Source organism: Salvelinus alpinus, chromosome 24 (assembly GCF_045679555.1).
Source record: "Salvelinus alpinus chromosome 24, SLU_Salpinus.1, whole genome shotgun sequence".
Classification (NCBI taxonomy): domain Eukaryota; kingdom Metazoa; phylum Chordata; class Actinopteri; order Salmoniformes; family Salmonidae; genus Salvelinus; species Salvelinus alpinus.
In genome coordinates this window covers 34,093,448-34,112,591 of record NC_092109.1, presented here as the reverse complement: position 1 = coordinate 34,112,591, position 19,144 = coordinate 34,093,448, and the positions used below count along the sequence as shown (strand labels likewise).

The window sequence follows — 19,144 nt, the reverse complement described above, 5'->3', positions numbered from 1 at the left end:
TGGCGTAATCATTGGTTTTAACACATGGCTTAGTTAGAGGGTAGGTTCGAAGTGGGCACGTTCAAACATAGTCTCAGGTGTGGAACCACAGGTGTGATTTCAAAGCACATCTGAGATACACAGATGGATGGAGAGACTGCTGCCTTTGGGAAATGTAACGTCCATCTGGACTATGCAGCACATCTATGTGATGTGGCTTCTGACAAGTAACAGATGTAGATACTATATATATATATGTGGAAATGTGGAAAAAGTAAAAGGGTCTGAATACTTTCCAAATGCACTGTATAAAACACACAAGAGTGTGCAAAGTTGTCATCAAGACAAAGGGTGGCTATTTGAAGAATCTCAAATATAAAATATATTTTGATTTGTTTAACAGTTTTTTGGTTACTACATGATTCCATGTGTGTTATTTCATAGTGTTGATGTCTTCACTATTATTCTACAATGTAGAAAATAGTAAAAAATTAAGAAAAACCCTTCAATGAGTAGGTGTTCTAAAACTTTTGACTGGTACTGTATATATATATATATATATATATATATATATATATATATATATATATATATATATATAAATATATATATACAGTGTATTCGGAAAGTAATCAAACGCCTTGACTTTAACCACATTTTGTTACGTTACAGCCTTATTCTTAAATTGATTAAACATTTTTTTCCATATCAATCTACACACAATACCCCATAATGAGAAAGCAAAAACATGGTTTTAGATTTTTTTGCAAATGTATAAAAATAGAACTACTTAAATATTACATTTACATAATTATTCAGACTCTTAACTCTTTGTTGAAGCACCACTGGCAGCAATTACAGCCTTGAGTCTTCTTGGATATATCACTACAAGCATGGCACACCTGTATTTGTGGAGTTTCTCCTACTCTTCTATTTTCAGGTCTCTCCAGAGATGTTCGATCAGGTTCAGGTCCGGACTCTGGCTGTGCCACTCAAGGACATTCAGAGACTTGTCCCAACGCCACTCCTGCGTTGTCTTGGCTGTGTGCTTAGGTTCGTTGTTCTGTTGGAAGGTGAACCTTCGCCCCAGTCTGAGGTCCTGAATGCTCTGGAGCAGTTTTTCATCAAGGATCTCTCTGTACCTTGCTCCGTTCGTCTTTCCCTCAAACCTGACTGGACTCCCAGACCCTGCCGCTGAAAAACATACCCACAGCATGATGCTGTCACCACCATGCTTCACTGTAGGGATGGTGCCAGGTTTCCTCCAGACATGGAGCTCTGGAGCTCTGTCAGAGTGACCATCGGGTTCTTGGTCATGTCCCTGACCAAGGCCCTTCTCCCCCGATTCCTCAGTTTGGCCGGACATCCAGCTCTAGGAAGAGTCTTGGTGGTTCCAAAATTCTTCATTTTAAGAATGTGTTCTTGGGGACCTTCAATGCTGCAGAAATGTTTTGGTACCCTTCCCCAGATCTGTGCCTCGACACAATCCTGTCTTGGAGCTTGATGGACAATTCCTTCAACCTCATGTCTTTGTTTTTGCTCTTTTGCTCTGTCAACTGTGGCACCTTATATAGACATGTGTGTGCCTTTCCAAATCATGTCCAATCAATTGAATTTACCACAGGTGGACTCCAATCAAGTTGTAGAAACATCTCAAGGATGATCAATGGAAACAGGATGCCTGAGCTCAATTGGGAGTCTCATAGCAAAGGGTCTGAATACTTATGTAGATAAGGTATTTCCTTTTTTGTATATACAGTGGGGCAAAAAAGTATTTAGTCAGCCACCAATTGTGCAAGTTCTCCCACTTAAAAAGATGAGAGAGGCCTGTAATTTTCATCATAGGTACACTTCAACTATGACAGACAAAATGAGAAAAAGAAATCCAGAAAATCACATTGTAGGATTTTTTATGAATTTATTTGCAAATTATGGTGGAAAATAAGTATTTGGTCGATAACAAAAGTTTATCTCAATACTTTGTTATATACCCTTTGTTGGCAATGACAGAGGTCAAACGTTTTCTGTAAGTCTTCACAAGGTTTTCACACACTGTTGCTGGTATTTTCGCCCATTCCTCCATGCAGATCTCCTCTAGAGTAGTGATGTTTTGGGGCTGTTGCTGGGCAACACGGACTTTCAACTCCCTCCAAAGATTTTCTATGGGGTTGAGATCTGGAGACTGGCTAGGCCACTCCAGGACCTTGAAATGCTTCTTACGAAGCCACTCCTTCGTTGCCCGGGCGGTGTGTTTGGGATCATTGTCATGCTGAAAGACCCAGCCACGTTTCATATTCAATGCCCTTGCTGATGGAAGGAGGTTTTCACTCAAAATCTCACGATACATGGCCCCATTCATTCTTTCCTTTACACGGATCAGTCGTCCTGGTCCCTTTGCAGAAAAACAGCCCCAAAGCATGATGTTTCCACCCTCATGCTTCACAGTAGGTATGGTGTTCTTTGGATGCAACTCAGCATTCTTTGTCTTCCAAACACGACGAGTTGAGTTTTTACCAAAAAGTTCTATTTTGGTTTCATCTGACCATATGACATTCTCCCAATCTTCTTCTGGATCATCCAAATGCTCTCTAGCAAACTTCAGATGGGCCTGGACATGTACTGGCTTAAGCAGGGGGACACGTCTGGCAATGCAGGATTTGAGTCCCTGGCGGCGTAGTGTGTTACTGATGGTAGGCTTTGTTACTTTGGTCCCAGCTCTCTGCAGGTCATTCACTAGGTCCCCCCGTGTGGTTCTGGGATTTTTGCTCACCGTTCTTGTGATCATTTTGACCCCACGGGGTGAGATCTTGCGTGGAGCCCCAGATCGAGGGAGATTATCAGTGGTCTTGTATGTCTTCCATTTCCTAATAATTGCTCCCACAGTTGATTTCTTCAAACCAAGCTGCTTACCTATTGCAGATTCAGTCTTCCCAGCCTGGTGCAGGTCTACAATTTTGTTTCTGGTGTCCTTTGACAGCTCTTTGGTCTTGGCCATAGTGGAGTTTGGAGTGTGACTGTTTGAGGTTGTGGACAGGTGTCTTTTATACTGATAACAAGTTCAAACAGGTGCCATTAATACAGGTAACGAGTGGAGGACAGAGGAGCCTCTTAAAGAAGAAGTTACAGGTCTGTGAGAGCCAGAAATCTTCCTTGTTTGTAGGTGACCAAATACTTATTTTCCACCATAATTTGCAAATAAATTCATAAAAAATCCTACAATGTGATTTTCTGGATTTTTTTTTCTCATTTTGTCTGTCATAGTTGAAGTGTACCTATGATGAAAATTACAGGCCTCCCTCATCTTTTTAAGTGGGAGAACTTGCACAATTGGTGGCTGACTAAATACTTTTTTGCCCCACTGTACACTTGCAAAAATTGTGTGTGTGTGTGTGTGCGAGTGCATGGAATCATCCATAAAATGCCCTGGTACAGGCATTGCGGTATATTGCTATCGTCCAAGCTGAATTTAGATTACTTAGCACATACGTCAATTTAACGTCTATTCCACAAAAGAAGACATGTAAACAATGTTGATTCAACCAGTGTGTGCCCAGTGGGTTGCATCTGTTTGGAGAACTTGGAATTTATGTCAAATGACTGTATGACAGGAGGAAGAGGAGGAGGAAGAGATTAGAGGAAAGAAATTACGTGTCATTGTTTGTTTAGTGCTGTGTGAGGTTAGATTAGGGCTTTCCTAGCCACCGTGCTTCTACACCTGCATTGCTTGCTGTTTGGGGTTTTAGGCTGGGTTTCTTTACAGCACTTTGAGATATCAGCTGATGTAAGAAGGGCTATATAAATACATTTGATTTGATTTGATTTAGACTTGCTAAGAACACAATAGCACACCTCTTACAGTAGTTTGATTGAATATGTGCATTAGAAATGAGGAAGAAAGTTATTTCAAATCAAATCAAAATGTATTTGTCACATGCTCTGAATACAACAAGTATAGACCTTACTGTGAAATGCTTACTTACAAGCCCTTAACCAACAGTGCAGTTCAAGAAGAGTTGAGAAAATATTTACCAAATAAACACCGCCTATTATATAGGTCTTGGATTGCAGGAAGCTTGGCCCAAGTGATGTACTGGGCCGTATGCACTACCCTCTGTAGCGCCTTACGGTCAGATGCCGAGCAGTTGCCATACCAGGCGGTGATGCAACCAGTCAGGATGCTCTCGATGAAACTCAGCTGTAGAACTTTTTGAGGATCTGGGGACCCATGCCAAGTCTTTTCAGTCTCCTGAGGGGGAAAAGGTTTTGTCGTGCACTCTTCACGACTGTCTTGGTGTGTTTGGACCATGATAGTTCGTTGGTGATGTGGACACTAAGGAACTTGAAACTCTCGACCCGCTCCACTACAGCCCCCTTGCTGTTAATGGGGATCTGTTCGGCCCACCTTTTCCTGTGTCCACGATCAGCTCCTTTGTCTTGCTCACATTGAGGGAGAGGTTGTTGTCCTGGCATCACACTGCCAGGTCAATAACCTCCTCCATACAGTCTCATCATTTTTGGTGATCAGGCCTACTACTGTTGTGTCGTCAGCAAACTTAATGATGGTGTTGGAGTCATGTTTGAACAGGGAGTACAGGAGGGGACTAAGCACACACCCCTGAGGGGCCCCAGTGTTGAGAATCAGCATAGCAAACGTGTTGTTGCCTACCCTTACCACCTGGGGGTGGCCCATCAGGAAGTCCAGGATCCAGTTGCAGAGGGAGATGTTTAGTCCCTGGGTCCTTAGCTTAGTGATGAGCTTTGAGGGCACTATGGTGTTGAACACTGAGCTGTAGTCAATGAACAGAATTCTCACATAGGTGTTCCTTTTGTCCAGGTGGGAAAGGGCAGTGTGGAATGCGATTGAGGTTGCGTCATCTGTGGATCTGTTGGGGCGGTATTCGAATTGGATTGATTCTAGGGTATCCGGGAGGATGCTGTTGATGTGAGCCATGACCAGCCTTTCAAAGCACTTCATGGCTACTGACGTGAGTGCTACGGGGCGGTAATCCTTTAGGCAGGTTACCTTTGCTTCCTTGGGCACAGGGACTATGTTGGTCTGCTTGAAACATGTAGGTATTACAGACTCAGTCAGGAAGAGGTCTGTCCTTTCGTATCTATCTTACAAATCATACGGAGGAAGAATCATTAGTGTGGTATTAACTTGCAGGCCCAATTGTTTAATTGTGTTTCAGTCCTTTTACAAGATTGAGGACAAGTGATGTTGAAGTGCTTAGGAGGGTCCATGTCTCTGTTAAAATAAGCACAAAGTGCCAAAGCCTGGCTAAACACATGCTTAAAACCCTCTCAACACAATGTGGTGTTTTTACAGTGAGTGGGATTATTGTCTGTGGTAAGAGAGGTTTACTGGTAAACTACTATAGATGACGCCCCGTGTTTTTATCTCAGCAATAATAAGGGATGTATCAATAACTCATGGCTGATTATTTCCACAGAGATACACAATATATTTCAACTAGAATGATAGCCCATTTTCCTCTTTTCTGCATTAATGATGGATTTAGGTAGCCCTTTCCTGCAGTCGAAGGACCAAATCACCCCCTAGTGGCCTCATGGGTGGAATGTTAGTAATATTTTTCATAATTTCATAATTTCTAAACACACTTTTTTTAACTGCCGAAAATCCGGTGCTTCTATGTCAAACGGTTATGTTATATTTCAGTCTTCTGTGATGTATATAAAGTGTAATGTTGGGGTTCAAACTCAAAATGTAATACATTTCAACTCCGTATCTGACATGATACCGGTGTCTTCTTTATTTATATAAACCCATAACCATGTAGGTGTATACTTTTGCTTCAAAGTAGATTTGTTTAAGATTACCAAGAAACCCACTGCAGTAATTTAACACAGCTGATTGATCTCCTGCAGAATAAATATGTACACTGAGCCACCATTTCCAGTGTGTCAGAGAGGGAAACACACACCAGTCCGATCATTCACCCTGGAATCTGGATCATACTTAGTCTGACTATGGAGATGCAATGTTTACACATGGATTGAAAAGATAATGAGGAACTTACCTGATGCAGATTTTCTACATTTAATATTTCTTTGTGTTTCCCTACCAGTCTGTCCCTTTTCTGATTACTTCTAGATCATTTTTTTATGGTGAATGGGTGGTCCTGTTAGAATTGGTGGGATTCTTATCCAATCCTCATGGTCGGTGGCTGTGGCTCCAAGAGACGTCTCTCAGCTCCCACCATGGAGCAGAGAACTCGAATCAGGAACAGGGAAGGCTGAATACCCAGAATCTCCATCCCTATACTCCTCCCCACTGCGGGGTAAAAGAACAAGAGCACCGCTGATAATCCAGGAGGTTTTCTCTGGCAGCAGACAAGAGACTGATAAATGTCTGGGTATCTTCTCTCTCGCTGTAAGAAGGGGTGTCTGTGGTGTTCTAGCTCTGTTCTGTTATCCTGCGCTCGTCTCACCCCACACAAGTTGCAGTGCTCTGCTCACTCCTCCCTGATTGGTGTAGCGGCAGGGCCGGGGGCTCGCCGTGCGTTTGCCGTGGTTGTCATGGTGTCGAGCGGAGTGTGGTCACAGCGGCAGCTGCGGCAGATGCCCTTCTCCAACCCCTCTCTGTCTCTGTCAAAACTGCCAGCTCCTCCCATCTTGCTGTCTGTCTTTCTGTCTGTCCTTACATCAGACTCCCCTCTTTGGCGCTTTGCTTTCTCACTCTCTTTTCTCACGCTCGTCTTTCTCAACCCTCCCTCCCTCTCTCCCTCCTCCTCGTCTATCTGTCTCCCCTCCTTATCACTCCTACACCAGCCTCCTCTCCCCCACTCATTCGTCTTCAGTATCTGCTTGTATAGGGGCTGTTGATGTCAGTTCTTCTCTCGCTGCTCCCTAAATTGCAGGTGAAATTAGTCATCCGAAGCTAATCAAGGATCAAGGGATTTTACATGGCTTTACCCCTTCCTGCCTGTCGCCACCAATCCTACAGAGTTTAGTCTATAATTCTGCAGTTCACCATTTGCATACATAATCAATACATGAACCTGTATGGAGTGTAATGTAGGCTACCTTGTGTTGCATCTAACCAGACTGTAATTGTGCTACCCTAATTGTGTTAATTGAATGGAGCCCCATGTATTCTGGTGACTCTCCATATGGATCCAGACCCATTGTGGGGATAAATGGAGAACCTTTGGAATGACAATAGGAGAGAGGATATGTGCCAGCGATGTGCTCAGCCTCATGGAAAGCAAGACAGGCGAGCAGAGAGTGAGGGGAGCATTGATTCACTGTGGTGTTCATTTTCCCCAGTCAGATGACATTACCTATACAGGAATGGCTGGCTTGTGGCACTGCAGATGACACACACAGCAGACGACGCACACAGCAGACGGCACACACTGCAGACGACGCACACAGCAGACGACGCACACAGCAGACGACGCAGACAGCAGACGACGCAGACAGCAGACGACGCACACAGCAGACGACGCACACAGCAGACGACGCACACAGCAGACGACGCACACAGCAGACGACGCACACAGCAGACGACGCACACAGCAGACGGCGCACACTGCAGACGACGCACACTGCAGACGACGCACACTGCAGACGACGCACACAGCAGACGACGCACACAGCAGACGACGCACACCCCAGACGACGCACACTGCAGACGAGGCGCTCTAATAAATGCTCTGATACACACACCACACACACACACCTACACACACACCACACACAAAATGTATCTAACTACTCACTATGCCCATTTACTAGAAACAATAACAGGCCAACTTAGATTCAGTGTGTCACTGGCATACCAATATCATTCTGAAAAACATGCCCGGTCTTTAATAAGAATGTAAATGTAGCGCCAGCAGGTATTCACAAGATGAAAAGATCTGAGCATGTCCCACACTGCTTCTGTTAAACAAAAATTAAAGAAAAAAATAATAATCGAAAGACTCCATCCAAATCCCCTGATTGATTACCCATATTAACGATTATCATAAAACATCACATAGGGATTATTTGATAGCCTAAATCCTGCTCAGACAATATCCCTGGTTAGTCTGCAATCCAGTCAACCACACCTAATCAATAGAGTGATTCATTTAATTACTTGATGAATTTAGAAAATCCTGTAATTAGAAATTGGCAATGTGGGTTAGTCATCAAGATGCAGCCTGGACTGTGGCTAAACTCTCTTCCCCATAGTGCAGTTTCCTCATCTCTGCTCCTTTGATGGCTTGTGGGTCTTGACATCCATAATGTATACGATGGGTCTGTTCTCTAATTTATTCCTACAGAAATAAATCCTGCATGATGTGGCTTTCCATGTTTCTCTTCGTTTGTCTGAGGCAGGAAAGAATTGTCTCAGTAAACAAAGAGAGAGGGGGGGGGGGGGGGGGGCTTGGTCTTGATTATTCAAGTTTGATTATTAGATTGTTATTTAAATTAGTCAAAAGACATGGCTCTATATATTGTCAGGAAAAACATCTGAATACAGGTATTTAAATAACCAAATCAAATATTTGGGGCACGAAACAGAAAAGGGATGACAAACAGAAGAGAGAGAGAGCTGCTCAATTCTGAGATGGTGGGGACAAGTGATCATACTGCCACAATTGGCATATGCTGTCATGGGTGCACAGAAGCTCTCCCTCGTTCTCTCTAGTCTACACTGGTTTAGAGGGGTTGGTGTATCTGGGAATATTAAGCAGCTTGTGGCCAAGAGCAGAGCACATACACAGGTTTTAAGAGGTTAAGATTACACGAGGGAGATTTGTTTGATCAATTATCTTCTTATGTTGGACAAATGTCTATGTTGATTGTGGGCTATTATGGCACAGTCTGTTGGACAAGTTCTGTTTGTGTAATATGCCCACGCGTGACTGAGCAATGATAATACTTTTAGATAACCATTCCAAACCAATGCACAATGAACAATTTCACAACAGAGAGCGGTATATCCAGGAAGTAAGCGTGGTGATGTAACCATATATAAAATATAAACCTGCTAGGTAGGTCACAACACGCCAAATGGCTAAATGTATGATATTTAAATGATCCCGCAACAACATGAAATACCCGTAGTGCTGTTTCTGGTTTTACTGTAAGTCACAGTCAAAGTCTCTTAAATTGTCATTTGAACTGTGATGTGTACTGGTTACCCAGGTTTCACTCCTGTGTGTACTGACCAAACAGCCCCAGGAGTACAGAAGGATACCCAGGAAATGTGGGACGGTAATGACAGAGGGCTGAGGGATCAATAGAGCCATTACACACTGCAGCTAGCCGACAGCAGCACTGTCTCACTCTGATGGCCTCTCAGCACACACACACTACCGAAACAACCGAGGGCTTTCTGAGATCATCAGTATCAAACATAGGTTTCAATATGGTCCTCCCAGGACGACACTGGCCATGTGAGACAGAGGAGGAGAAGATTGATCACTGAGGCCAGAATCTAATCCCTTGTTTTGGTATGCCTGCGCCCATGTCCTGGTAACCTCCCTGGTAACCTAATGTAGCAGTCATAAAATAAACGTCTGAAACTACTGTAGACCCCCCCCCCATGAAGAAATACTACAGTTTACTATATAATACTACAGTTTACTATATAATACTACAATACTGGGTGACTTCCGGTCGGGTGACGTAAGAAGACGTGTTTGAGAAAGGTCCCCAATTAAACTTTTATTTTAAAGTCGCTGTTAGTTTTTCTGTTAGATGTATCAGTTGGTTATATTATTTTAATCACTTTTTATGGTACCATGAGCAAGACCAATCCAAAGAGAACTGCTACGACCAACACATTGTCGAAGGCCAAACCAACTACTCGAACACCGAAAATGTCTTCCGCGGCCAGCACTGCTACAGAGTCTGAGGCCTTGTCTATGACCACGCCTGTAGATGAGCTAGCTAAACAGAGAAGTAGCCTAAAAGAGGATATGGCTTCTCTCATCAGAGCCACAACTTGTAGACTTGTTAACGTGCTGCTGTGTGGTTTGTTGCTAACGTTTCTTTGCTACCTGCCAACTTTACGTGTTTTACTTTTTAATTACCGTTTTATATTTTTCCCTCGCTCAACTTTTTTCATTCAACTTTTTCACCACGGACACTTTATGTGGACATGGTTATACACAACCTCCACCAGCCGAAGCTAAGTAGTAACATTAACATTATGCCTTCTAATTGCAGTCGCTGTACTCATTATATACAGGAGAATGGTCGCCTTATGGAGAGGATAGCTGTGCTGCAAGCCCAGATTCAGACGCAATCGTTAGGCAAGGGTAATTTCAGTGTAGGAAAGGATGAAACAGCGTCTGTGCCACCAGTAAGTACAGATAGTAGTATAAATCCCCTCGCACGGTCCTTGCAGCCGGACAATTTTCTCATGGCTTCTGGAAGGAAATGCTGTAGGAATGCTCAACCGGACATAAACTTTCAACCGGTTCTCCCCATTAAGCAATGAGTCAGAGTCAGAGTCCGAGTCTCTCCTTCTCTGGTCTCTCCTCTTCCCATTACGGGGTCTGAGACGCTGAAGCTTCCCACCATTAGCTCTGACAAATTGAAAACCCTAGCCATTGGCGACTCCATTACCCGCAGTATTAGACTTAAAACTAATCATCCAGCGATCATACACTGTTTACCAGGGGGCAGGGCTACCGACGTTAAGGCTAATCTGAAGATGGTGCTGGCTAAGGCTAAAACTGGCGAGTGTAGACAGTATAGGGATATCGTTATCCACGTCAGCACCAACTATGTTAGGATGAAACAGTCAGAGGTCACCAAGTGCAACATAGCTTCAGCATGTAAATCAGCTAGAAAGATGTGTCGGCATTTGAGTAACTGTCTCTGGCCCCCTCCCAGTTAGGGGGAGTGATGAGCTCTACAGCAGGGTCTCACAACTCAATCACTGGTTGAAAACAGTTTTCTGCCCCTCCCAAAATATAGAATTTGTAGATAACTGTCCCTCTTTCTGGGACTCACCCACAAACAGGACCTAGCCTGGCCTGCTGAGGAGTGACGGATTCCATCCTAGCTGGAGGGGTGCTCTCATCTTATCTATGAAAATAGACAGGGCTCTAACTCCTCTAGATCCACAATGAGATAGGGTGCAGGCCAGGCAGCAGGCTGTTAGCCACCCTGCCAGCTTACTGGAGTCTGCCACTAGCATAGTCAGTGTAGTCAGCTCAGCTATCCCTATTGAGACCGTGTCTGTGCCACGATCTACAGTTGAAGTCGGAAAATTACATACACCTTAGCCAAACCCATTTAAACTCAGTTTTTCGCAATTCCTGACATTTAATCCCAGTAAAAATGCCCCGTTTTAGGTCAGTTAGGATCATCACTTTATTTTAAGAATGTGAAATGTCAGAATTATAGTACAGAGAATTATTTATTTCAGCTTTTATTTCTTTCATCACATTCCCAGTGGGTCAGATGTTTACATACACTCAATTAGTATTTGGTAGCATTGCCTTTAAATTGTTTAACTTGGGTCAAATGTTTTGGGTAGCCTTCCACAAGCTTCCCACTGTTACATTTCGTTTAAAGATGGATTGGACCAAGGTGCAGCGTGGTAGGCGAACATCTTACTTTTATTTAAAATGAACACCAAAAACCAACAAAATACAAAACGAACGTAAAGTTCTGCAGGCTATACAGCAACTAACAAAATCAAGATCCCACAAACTAAGGTGGAAAACAGGCTGCCTAAGTAGTACTGTTTAATCAGGATGATAGGAACACTGTGGACAGTTTTCAGCAAGTTGCAACATTGAAATACAGAAATAAACACTTTTCCAAAAACAAGCTCTAAATCATGTTTGATGCACTCTGTAAGTGAATTTTTTTTCAGTACTGTTTAATCAGGATAATAGGAACACTGTGGACAGTTTTCAGCAAGTTGCAACATTGAAATACAGAAATAAACACTTTTCCAAAAACAAGCTCTAAATCATGTTGAAAAACAGAAATAAGCACTTTTCCAAAACCAAGCTCCAAATCATGTCATGCTTTTGTTCACCTGACCTAGAATTCCTTACAATTAATTTAATTAGGCAAGTCAGTTAAGCACAAATTCTTATTTTCAATGACGGCCTAGGAACAGTGGGTTAACTGCCTTGTTCAGGGGCAGAATAACAAGTTTGTACCTTGTCAGCTCGGGGATTCGAACTTGCAACCTTTCGGTTACTAGCCCAACGCTCTAACCACTAGGCTATCCTGCCTCCCCGGCGGTAGCCGACCACATTATTATCATTATCAAATGCCGACCGTATTATCATCCAAGAGAATTCTCTTCGATTATAGTCACAGCCGTGTATATCCTCCCCAAGCAGATACCTCGTCGGCCCTGAAAGAACTTCACTGGACTCTATGTAAACTGGAAAAATCCGACCATGACTCCATTTTGTTGCTCCCAGTCTATAGACAGAAACTAAAATAGGAAATGCCCATGCTCAGGTCTGTCCAACGCTGGTCTGACCAATCAGATTCCACGCTTCAGGATTCGATCACGTGGACTGGGATATGTTCCGGATAGTCTCAGACACCAACATTGATGTATACGCTGACTCGGTGAGCGAGTTTATTAGAAAGTGCATCGCAGATGTCGTACCCACTGTGACTATTAAAACATTTCCTAACCAGAAACCGTGGATTGATGGCAGCATTCGCGCAAAACTGAACGCTCGAACCACTGCTTTTAATCATGGCAAGGCGACTGGAAACATGACCGAATACAAAACAGTGCAGCTATTCCCTCCGTAAGGCAATCAAACAAGCTAAGTGCCAGTATAGAGACAAAGTAGAGTCGCAATTCAGCGGTTCAAACACGAGACGTATGTGGCAGGGTCTACAGTCAATCATGGATTGAAAAAATAAATAAATAAAACCAGCCCTGTCACAAACACCGACGTCTTGCTCCCAGACAAATTAAACAACTTCTTTGCTTGCTTTGAGGACAATACAGTGCCACCGACGCGAACCGCTACCAAAGCCTGTGGGCTCTCCTTCTCCGTGGCCAACGTGAGTAAAACATTTAAACGTGTTAACCCTCGCAAAGCTGCCGGCCCAGACGGCATCCCTAGCCGCGTCCTCGGAGCATGCGCAGACCAGCTGGCTGGTGTGTTTACGGACATATTCAATCAATCCCTATCCCAGTCTGTTGTCCACACATGCTTCAAGATGGACACCATTGTTCCTGTTTCCAAGAACGCTAAGGTAACTGAACTAAATTACTATCGCCACGTTGCCCTCACTTCTGTCATCATGAAGTGCTTTGAGAGACTAGGCAAGGAGCATATCACCTCCACCCCACCTGATACCCTAGACCCACTCCAATTTGCTTACCACCCTAATAGGTCCACTGACGATGCAATCGCCATCACGCTGCACACTGCCCTATCCCATCTGGACAAGAGGAATACCTATGTAAGAATGCTGTTCATTGACTACAGCTCAGCATTTAATACCATACTACCCGCCAAACTCGTCATTAAGCTCGAAACCCTTGGTCTCGACCCTGCCCTATGTAACTGGGTCCTGGACTTTCTGACGGGCCGCGCCTAGGTGGTGAAGGTAGGAAACAACATCTCCACCCCGCTGATCCTCAACACTGGGGCCCTATAAGGGTGCGTTCTCAGCCCTCTCCTGTACTCTCTGTTCACCCATGATTGCGTGACCATGCACGCCTCCAACTCAATCATCAAGTTTGCAGACGACACTACAGTGGTAGGCTTGATTACCAATAATGAAGAGACGGCCTACAGGGAGGAAGTGAGGGCCCTCGGAGTGTGGTGTCAGGAAAATAACCTCTCACTCTACATCAACAAAACAAAGGAGATGATTGTGGACTTCAGGAAACAGCAGACGGAGCACCCCCCCCCCCATCCACATCAACGGGACAGTAGTGGAGAAGGTAGAAAGTTTTAAGTTCCTCGGCGTACAGTCGGACTCACAGGGGACTGTACACATCACGGACAAACTGAAATGGTCCACCCACACAGCCAGCCTGGTGAAGAAGGCGCAACAGCGCCTCTTCAATCTCAGGAGGCTTAAGAAATTTGGCTTGTCACCTAAAACACTCAAACTTTTACAGATGCACAATCGAGAATTTCCTGTCGGGCTGCATCACCGCCTGGTACGGCAACTGCACCGCCCTCAACCGCAAAGCTCTCCAGAGGGTAGTGCGGTCTGCACAACGCCAGGGGCAAACTACCTGCCCTCCAGGACACCTACACCACCCGATGTCACAGGAAGGCCAAAAAGATCATCAAGGACAACAACCACCCGAGCCACTGCTTGTTCACCCCGCTATCATCCAGAAGGCGAGGTCAGTACAGGTGCATCAAAGCTGGGACCGAGAGACTGAAAAACAGCTTCAATCTCAAGGTCATCAGACTGTTAAACAGCCATCACTAACATAGAGAGGCAACGGCCCTGAGCACACAGCCAAGACAACGCAGGAGTGGCTTCGTGACACTGAATGTACACTGAATGTACTTGAGTGGTCCAGCCAGGGCCCGGACTTGAACATCTCTGAAGAGACCTGAAAATAGCTGTGCAGCGACCCTCCTTATCCAACCTGACAGAGCTTGAGAGGATCTGCAGAGAAGAATGGGAGAAACTCCCCAAATACAGGTGTGCCAAGCTTGTAGTGTCATACCCAAAAAGGCTGTAATCGCTGCCAAAGGGGCTTCAACAAAGTACTGAGTAAAGGGTCTGAATACTTAGGTAAATTTAAAATTGTAGTTTTGTATAAATTTGCAAAAAAAGCTAAAAACCTACATTTGCTTTGTCATTATGGGTAGATTGGTGTGGGAAAAATAACAATTTCATCCATTTTAGAATAAGGCTGTAACGTAACAAAATGTGGAAAACGTCAAGGGGTCTGAATACTTTCTGCATGCTCTGCATGTGTATTACACCTCCCATCGGGAGGGAGAGACCCATTTTGGCTGGTGTTGCAGTAAAATGGTTTTCATATCACAAACACAATTCTGTAGGCACACACTGCGAAAAAAAGCCTAGTCAAATTATCTTCTGAGCAAATCAATTGTGAGATTGTGGTTTTTCTGTCCCCACCCGTTTCCCCTCTCAAATACAAATGTTATTTGGCTGCAATGATGGATTATAGCATTAATCTGAATATTTAACGCACTGTGACTTTTGAGCGTCACAGACAATGGGTTTTTATGTTGGATTGTTCTCATCACAAAATGGAAACAATGATATCAAGGGAAACAGAATGATTTCCAACCTCACAGTGAGTCCATGCAAATGGATCCAGCATACCTTAATATTCTGACAGAGTGTACAGTATGGCCTCTATACAGAGAGAGCAGAGAATATCACCGGCCTTATTTTCATGAACCTTCCTTCCAGCATAAAACATATATCTCTGTCATAGGTAAGGAAGTCCTATCATATTCCTATCAAATAGACTTTTTTCCCTGCTGCATAAAAATATTAATTTTCCGATTTCTATCCGGTAAAATATTACATTTGCACCATGGCTCTGTGGTGGAGAATCCAAACGGCACAATCCAAACGGCACAAACAGTTTGTGCATCAGAACATAGGAGACATTTACAGCAGAGGTGATAAGACAACCCATTAGATAACGTGGTCACATTCTATGGCCTGGATTAAACAGGACCTTTTATTAATGCAGTAAGTACAAAAAGCCTTGGGAATAACCCAGATCTGTGGTGCAAAGAAAGTAACAGGGATATGTGTAATCACAGGGGTAAGAGAGATAGGTGTAATCACAGGGGTAACAGAGATAGGTGTAATCACAGGGGTAACATATATAGGTGTAATCACAGGGGTAACAGAGATAGGTGTAATCACAGGGGTAACATATATAGGTGTAATCACAGGGGTAACAGAGATAGGTGTAATCACAGGGGTAACATATATAGGTGTAATCACAGGGGTAACAGCGATAGGTGTAATCACAGGGGTAACAGAGATAGGTGTAATCACAGGGGTAACAGAGATAGGTGTAATCACAGGGGTAACATATATAGGTGTAATCACAGGGGTAACAGAGATAGGTGTAATCACAGGGGTAACAGAGATAGGTGTAATCACAGGGGTAGCAGAGATAGGTGGCATCATATGGGTAACAGAGATAGGTGTAATCACAGGGGTAACAGAGATAGGTGAAATCACAGGGGTAACAGAGATAGGTGTAATCACAGGGGTAACAGAGATAGGTGTAATCACAGGGGTAACAGAGATAGGTGTAATCACAGGGGTAACAGAGATAGGTGTAATCACAGGGGTAACAGAGATAGGTGTAATCACAGGGGTAACATATATAGGTGTAATCACATGGGTAACAGAGATAGGTGTAATCATATGGGTAACAGAGATAGGTGTAATCACAGGGGTAACAAAGATAGGTGTAATCACAGGGGTAACAAAGCTAGGTGTAATCACAGGGGTAGCATATATAGGTGTAATCACAGGGGTAACAGAGATAGGTGTAATAACAGGGGTAACATATATAGGTGTAATAACAGGGGTAACAGATAGGTGTCATCACAGGGGTAACAGAGATAGGTGTAATCACAGGGGTAACAGAGATAGGTGTAATCACAGGGGTAACAGAGATAGGTGGCATCACATGGGTAACAGATAGGTGTCATCACAGGGGTAACAGTAGGAGTAGAAGTTGGTTATTCCACTGTTACTGTTAAGTATGTGTCCATTAATTGTGACTACATCTTGACATTTTAACTGAATAAATTCAAAATAATGAATAAACTCTCTATTCAGATGGGAAAACAGAGCATATAATATTACAGTATCACACCAATCTCTGCCTTTCATTTAATTGATTTGCTGTTAAGTTGTGGTCAAATAAACAGGAGCTTTCACAGGTGAGCTATAGCAGTGTACAATGGATGGGCCAATGAATCCCCCTCTGCTCTACATCCCCAATTCACCAGGGGGAATTGTAAGCCTGTCAAAGCATCTCTCTCTCACTCACTCTTTCCACCGCCCACAGAGAGAGCGAGAAGAGAGAGATAGATTGAAGAGAGAGAGAGAGAGATAGAAGAGAGAGAGAGAGAGAGAGAGAGAGAGAGAGAGAGAGAGAGAGAGAGAGAGAGAGAGAGAGAGAGAGAGAGAGAGAGCTCCCTCTGCTGGAACCTGGTTGCTTTACTTCACATTGAAAACCTTGTGTAGATTCATATGATCAACAAAACCATGTTTACTGAGTGAAACAAACATGCTTTCTTACTAGAGTGGAAAAGTATTTTATTTGATCTATCCAAGAATATGGTTTGAATCTGTCCCAAAGTTCAAACTTGGTGGACAGTTGCTGTATGTGTATTTAGGATACGCTGAGTTAAATGATGACCACCATGTCTTCACGCTGACTATATCAGACCACCAGTTTGTCTGCTGACAACCGAGAAAAAAAGGGGTTTGAAGAATTTTAACAGTCAACTTAAAAACAGAGAGAAACCTAATTCAATACAGTGGTCACATTACCTAACATCCATTTACTGTACTTCCGGTTAGGATCACATTCAGATGTTCAATGCAACACATATCTAAGCATAGTCACTTTACCCCCACCTACATGTACAAATGACCTCGACTAACCTGTACCCCCACACATTGATTCAGTACCGGTATCCTCATAGCCTTGTTATTGTTATGTCATTTTATTTTGTTACTTTAGTTTATTTAGTAAATATTTTCTTAACTCTATTTCTTGACTGCATTGTTGGTTAAGGGCTTGTAAGTAAGCATTTCACTGTTGTATTCGGCGCATATGACAAGTACAATTTGATTTGATTGTTGTCCATTAAATACATTGCTTTCTGACATGATAAAGGAGGGATAACACTTGACTTATGTAACATACATTTAATGTAGAAAAAATAATAAACATAACACAAAATATAACAGTGTTGAGCTGTGCTGTAGCTATATAATGTAATACGTAAAGCTTTTATTTACACATATACTGTAAATAGAAGGATCATTTTTTTTAAACTAGTTGACAACACAACAGATCCTGTGTGAAAGTGTGTAAAGCTTGTCTCAGGCCAGTGGCTGGAATGTTAGAGTTGTTGTAGTGCATAGAGACCTTTGGTTGTGTACTGACTCATTAAGTTCAGTGGCTGGACATTAGACCTATTGACCAGGGGTGTATTCATTAGACAAAGACCATAGCAAAATGTTGCAAAATGTTTTGCAACGGTAACGGTTTGCTCCAAACCAGAAAACGTTTTGCAAAAACAAAAAAATGTTTCTATTGGACAAATTCAGGTAGGTCCCTCCCCTTTTCATTACATTTGGTTCTTAGTGAATACACCCCAGACATAGAAAACATGGTCAAAACAAGATCAGAGGTTAACACAAATTAACAATGTAGTTTTAGAGGTTTGTAGATGTTAATGCATTTTTGGGGAATTTGAATTTACAAACCTCTTCTGCCCCATCCTTACAAACTAACTCAGGATGCAGATGTTCGGTTGAGGAGGGCTCTTCTAGTCCACTCATAAGCCAGGAATAGAGCTCCGTTGAAGGGGAAGTGGGGGTTAGACCAGAATACAAAGCAGGGACACATGGAACAGAGGAAATACACCATCAAACACATCATGCATACATAAAATCCCATACATGTGAAATCTAAAGGGGCTCAAACTAGAAAGCTGTGACAGACAAAGCTATTACTATCACAAACTAAATAGCTCATACTGCTAAACTGTATCACATTAAATGTGGGGACAATCCTAATCTTCTGTAGATAATGAGTTAATTAATTTCTGTTATCTGGGAAAACAAAGCTGCCAACATGAAAGGAAATAATTGGGCGATAAATCAATCAGACGTTTACTGATTAACACTACATTTGAGATTCACAGAATGCACCTAGTTTAGAAGACCTTGGATAAACTGTAGAATCAGATTATTAAAAATAATGTGGAGGAAAATGTCACCTTCTGTCCTTATGATACCGATCAGTGTTCTGAGAAACCCAGCCTGCTTGCCTGACATGGAGTGAACCTAGATTCTGGATTTGACACTGCCAACCAAAATCCACTCCCCCACTGATTAAGAGTGGGACAGCATCTATCAAAGACAAAAACAAATAACACACATACGATCAGTTGTGTGAAGCTGTACCAGTACCACAAACTAGATC

At 43.1% G+C, this 19,144-nt stretch overlaps 1 protein-coding gene across 2 annotated transcripts in view; it reads right to left on the bottom strand.

Moving 5' to 3' along the window:
- Positions 1-19,144, bottom strand: part of LOC139552701 (short transient receptor potential channel 5-like) — a 98,096-nt gene that overhangs the window by 68,669 nt on the left and 10,283 nt on the right. The window contains exon 4 of one of the 2 annotated variants that reach the window (XM_071364693.1): positions 18,424-19,071. The gene's annotated coding sequence lies outside the window, so the exon portion shown is untranslated. Of the gene's footprint in view, positions 1-6,020; positions 6,643-18,423; positions 19,072-19,144 lie in introns of those variants that run through there. The other variant, XM_071364694.1, reaches the window with a different exon arrangement.